Below are 6,000 nucleotides of genomic sequence, written 5' to 3'. Positions count from 1 at the left end.
GAGGTGTTACAGAGGTGTGAGTAAGTGGAGCTCCCACTGTGCTGTGCCTCCATGATGCTGGAACACAATTTGAATTCACAGAGTGGGACTCCAATATTACGTCATTGCAGAATCAGTATGAATATATGTAGCAGTGATGAGCTTAGTTATGCCACTTTTGCAAGAAAAGCAGTCTGAAAATGTCAAGGCCATGCTGTGAAAATTCCCAATGAAACACATTTGTTATTTCATCTAATGTTAAAGAATGAAAAAATAAAGAATGACCACACAGGTTGGGGTAGTCTAAATGATAAAGTGACTTTGGACAAGACACTCCTAAACCGTCCCTGAGAGCGCACAGCATGTAGGGAATTAATTGGTATAAATGATTATATAGACACTGATGGGAAGATTGACACTTTACATAGCAGCCTATGCTTTCAGTGTGCCAAGGAAAGGGAGACATGTAACACAGAAAGCCCTTTAAATGGTCTGAAGAATAGAAAAGTGTTCAAGTGCAGCCCATTTATGATTGTTTTTAGCCTAGCTTCATGGTGTTTGAATCATTTTCATTTGTTGTGTTTTTACGGAGGTGGAAACACAAACCCTAAAGAAAAGAGAAGCTGTGCTAGTCGTCATGTCGCTCCTCTGATTTCTAACATCTTCAAACCACACTACACCCACTCGTACTATAATACACCCAAGATCAAGATGAAGTACTCTGAATCATCTGTTCTCTCTCATCCGTGTCACATTATATCCGATCATTGTTTCAAAGAAAGATAAGTGCGTACGGATAAGGCTGCTTTATGCTCGAGCACTCCCCTTACACTTCCAATGGAAGAAATAAAAAAACACTCACAGGACCACTTGTGCAGTGCCTCGTAACTCATGACATAATAGTTTTAAAGGCTAGAGGATAAAAGAATTGAAGTTTATGAGCAGGACATCAACGTCTAGGTAGGCTATACTTTACTTAATTCTCACAAATCTGCATGTATCAGCCTTTATCACAGCACCAAAAACCTGCTAAGTAAATCATTACTCATCATCTCTGAATCTTATTGTGAAAGAATGTCTAGTATCGACATAGTTTGTAGTTTTTTATCCCTAATCATTGCGGCTAGCAACCACTCTGAACATAATATAACAGAGAATGACATTAAAAACATGTGTGAGCTCTTTCTCGTACAAACACAAAGCAGCTTTTATTTGGCAACTGGCAACTGTGGTGGTCTTCAAACGTCGCTGTATGAGTCTGTCAAAACAGTGACTGCAGCTGTGCGTCATTCCCCATGAGCAGGATGATCTGAGTGTGAGACATTCGATGTAAATCAATGTTTTTAAAGAAAGGTAAAGTGAGGGTTTAAGACGTGAGAGCAAATATGTGACAGAGGGGAAAAAAAAGAAAAGAAAAAGAAGGCACAAAAGTCAGTTAAGGATAAGACGATGCAAAGGAGGTGAAATAAGGAGGGGAGGAAAAAGAAGGCTGAAATGCAGCAGGGTGACAGTGACAGAAGAGAGCCAGAGTTGACAGAGCGTTCAGTGATGGCACTCTATCAGCATCTGGTCTGCGGGGTCACTTCAGCTCCTGGACTCCACTCTCTCATCTGTCTCCATCCCACATCTCCTGACCTGACTTCATCTCCCTCTCTCCCTCCATTCCTCCCTTCTGTCTCTCATTCAGGATCTCGACATTCCTGAAACAGCACCAAGGGAAAGACAAGCTAATGTTCCCTTTTTTTCTTTCCTGTATCAACAACAACACGACAACCACACACCAATTAAGACAGAGAAACACTACTCACAATGTAACAGTAGTTGTCAATAACCTCGGAGATAGATGAACCAAAGACTTTATTGCTTTGGCATTAACATATCTTAAATGCCATCCCTCCTTGTAGAAGACCAGAAGATTTATGCAGACATCCCCCAGCTGATTGAATGTGATGTTTCAGAATAAAATACCGCCTCAGTGAAAGGAAGATGAGGAAGTCAGGGGAGGAGGGGCTCGCACTGCATGTGTACGACACCTTAATTGCATCAATGATTATCCCTCCACATTACGCTTCCCCCGCTCATATTTATAGTTGTGTCCAATTTTCATTATGCTCTTCATTATAGAGCATAAATAACCCGCATAAATGTGCCGACACACCTCGGCAAAACCTATAACATTGCCAAGTGAGATCCATCTTGTCCCCCAGTGATCCAACATTACCTGGCTGAATTATGTCTATTAGTGGCGCTTGGCCCCTCCCACTCCATCAGGACAGCAGTGTGCGGATGACAGCATTAACTTCAAAGACTTTATAGCATCTTCTTTACCCAACACATACCATTAATCCTCTTAATGGCCACCATGACCCCTTTCATCGTGTTTCATAAAATAAAAATATGAATAAAGCCCATTACGGTCTCTATTGTGGAGAGTCCCGGTGATAAATCAGAGTGGCTCTATTAGAAGGATTGCCTCTGTGAAGTGTCAGGTTGTTCCACATTAAATCATCAGTGCTGTTTGCTTTATTAAAGCTCTTTTTTTCTGCCCCTCTTAATACTTTAAGCTGGAATCTTTAACTTTCTGCACGGTCTGGGTCGTATTTTAGTCTCTGTTTGTCCTTTAGCCAGTAGCTACTGCAGGAAACTGAACTAATATTTACCCTTCTTGTCTCTCACTGTTGGGAATCTTTGCTTGTCTTAGATAGATGCTCCTTCTTGTTTACATCTGGTGCAGCAGAATCTATTGAATCCTGCAGCTGCAGCACTAGTAAATGTCATGTGTAGTTGATTTGTAGCCACTTCATGAAGTTGATATCTACATGTTAGATACAACTTTTAAAGTACAATAATAGAATAGAATAGAATATAATTACTTTATTAATTCCAAACTGGGAAATTGTGGCGTTACAGCAGCAGGTTAACACAATATTAGCAAATATACACAATATAATATTAAATACAAAGTAAATAAGCACTAAAAATATAAAAACTAAGAATGAGAATATATACATCCAGGATTTAACTTCTACAATCTACATTTCTCTGGTGTTAAAAACATGTGAATAGTAAGGATTGAACTAGGTAGCACGCCCAGGCACAGTATAAATGCTAGTCTTAAGCCGTTTTTACATGTGCACTCCGGAAAATATCTAGATCATTTCAGGAAGTAGCAACGCAAGACAATATTTGCCTTTATATCAATGCTATGTGTAGACCAGCGGAATGACAACATCAACAAAAGAGAGGAGAACAACATACTGAAGAACAGAAAACATAATGCAGCCGTTTGATTAGATCATTTAGATCATTTAATTAGAGATTGTAGTGGTTGCGTACAGACACTCTATGAGCAGCAGTCACAGTATAGAAACGTCACTCCCCCTCCTATTGACTCGAGGTGAATTCTCCGGAGAATATCCTGCGGCGTTCTCACATCAGCTCACTCGGACTTGCTGCGGAGAAAATGCTAGGGGTCTGTCAGGAGAAACTCCGGGGTGAAATCCGAGTGAAAGATTCTGGTGTTTGGGTTCACATATAAAGCTCCTCCGGGAAATATCCAGAGTTTTTCAGGATATTTCTGCTAGTGTGAAAGCCCTATTCATGTGTCTGAAACTAGCATATCTAGCTATAAAGAGCTCTTCTTATCAATATTTTTAACCGATCTACCCCGCCCCTTGCCCCCGAACGACCTTTCATAAGCAGCTTTAGCTAATGGATTAAAGGTTCAGCTTTAAAGTAACAATCTCTAAGATCACTGTTTTGTTCTCTTTGGAGGCACCTTTGGCGCTTAGCGATAATTGCTTGTGTGTTTTCCGGCGTCTACGTACTCACTTCCCACAGATCTGTGTCTGTAAGTATTGCTCATCCATTCGATTCCCTGTGATGGACATAGCTTATTATTTCTTTAGATACTCTGCACTGTGACTCTTCTTGCTTATTCTATTTTTTAATCTATATATATGTTCTATATGTCCTACTTCTATATTGTGTTTAAAAGCAACTGCAACAACACAATTCCCCCCTAGGATTAATAAAGTATTTCTGATCAGTCTGTTAATTTAACTCTCTCTGAAGAACCAAAAACTAATGGCTAAAGTGTCACTAACTTTGAGCTGCTTCATTTTATTTTAGCAAAGATTGAGCAACGACTGAGCTGCAACAATCTGCTTCAGACTTTCAGACAGGTGTTAAACATAAAAAATATCCATGTTTGTTTGTGAGTGTCATCAAGTCTGTGTTGCGTTCTTCTTTGAAAGAGAGTACAATACAAAAAAAAAAAAAAAAAAAAGTTTTCACTTTAAAGTCAAAAACTTTACTTCTCCAGACCCGGCAGTGAACTTTTGGCTCAAACACCAGAGACCCATCAAGTATAATGTAGGGTTGAAAAGGAAGCCCCTTTTTTAACCTTATCAAAGGCAGAGTTGTCACATTCTATTAGCCATGTCTACATTTTGTTCTATTTTGCAGGTTAAATCAAGACCATGATGCTGAATCTGCATTCAGAAGGATTCACATCCCAAGGCAGCCATCTTCTGGGCCAGGTCAAAGGTCATTCACTCAGCGTACAAGGTGAATGTGTGTGTGTGTGTGTGTGTGTGTGTGTGTGTGTGTGTGTGTGTGTGTGTGTGTGTGTGTGTGTGTGTGTGTGTGTGTGTGTGTGTGTGTGTGGTAGAGGAAATAGAGTGTGGATGAGAAGCTCAGGTCTGGATCCTACTGAATTATGAAGCAAGTCCTTCTTGGAAAGAATGAAGTATTCTTGCACCGTATATAAAAAAATCCTGTTTTCACCTCTCTGCATTCCCACCCTGCCTCCTGTTCCTTGAAGTTCTTCTTTGTGGAAACTCAGAGGGGAGTTCTCTGCTTTCACTTCAAAGACTTATCCTCTCCTCTCTTTTTTCTCTCTAACACTGAGCAGAAATCTACTTCCATTAATGGGTAACAACCCTTGTGATTGAGCGTCACATATGGTTTGTTGTTTGCGCAACACAAGCTAGTTTTGTGCGAGGACACAGTAATGATAAATGGAATTATGCCTAACAAAAACACTATCACTGGCTGTGGTGCAAAAGAAAAAGCCTTTCAGTAAATTCTCAATTTGAGGATCTAACACTGCCCTTGAATTGTTTGGGAACAAACTGGGAAAGGAGGAGGAATTAATGTCAGATATTACCAAACAGTAGGATACGCAGCTCCTCGGGCGCCTCGGACAAAATCTTTCATCCCCGTTAAGAGAAAAAATTGAATGGGGGACTTAAGGAGAACACAAGATAATTCAATCGTTATCTGCGGCAAGCCACAATGAAATGTTAGGTTTCCCTGGGCTCATCGTTCCTCAAAGAGGGACGCTGGACTAAAAGGACAAGACATCTGAGGCATCTCCCTCCCTGCTTTTGAGCAAGAGGAGTAAAACACATTTGCTCCCGAAGACATAAAAGGATCTCATCATCATATCAAAGCTGCAGTGCCTCCTGTTCAACATGCTATATGTGAACTCAGTGGAAGCCAACAAGGCGACATACATCCCCCCTCTGTGCGACTACGCACCACTTATATATATCGCTCTGACAGCTCCCGCAGATAGCAGACAGTTACAGATCGAGATACCTCTCTCCGGTGTCGGCTCTACACGCACACACCTAACACACAAACAATGTTTGGCATTCTGCTCCACAACCACCACGACACCTCTCTTGCTCACATTCACACCTGTATGAGAGAAAGTTTCTGAGGGGGAGAGAGGGCGCAGGAAGAAGTGAGACGAATAGCTCGGGCTTAGTAACATCCACTCAAACTCCTGAGCTACACCAATAACCACATACAGAAAAGCTCCACATAGCATTCAAGTTGTCAACATGCATCTAATCCACCAGTTTGGAAGGCGTTACACTGAGTCAATATGCAATTTGAGGCAGGTTGGCAGAGAACATTGGATTGATTGATTGTGACATTTTCCCTGACAGTACCTGATGTACACATTCTCCACAAAATAATGAAAAAGTGTTGAAATCTCTAAATCTGCAG

Source organism: Labrus bergylta, chromosome 9, assembly GCF_963930695.1.
Source record: "Labrus bergylta chromosome 9, fLabBer1.1, whole genome shotgun sequence".
In the NCBI taxonomy this organism is placed as follows: Eukaryota; Metazoa; Chordata; class Actinopteri; order Labriformes; family Labridae; genus Labrus; species Labrus bergylta.
This window is presented reverse-complemented; position numbering follows the sequence as displayed.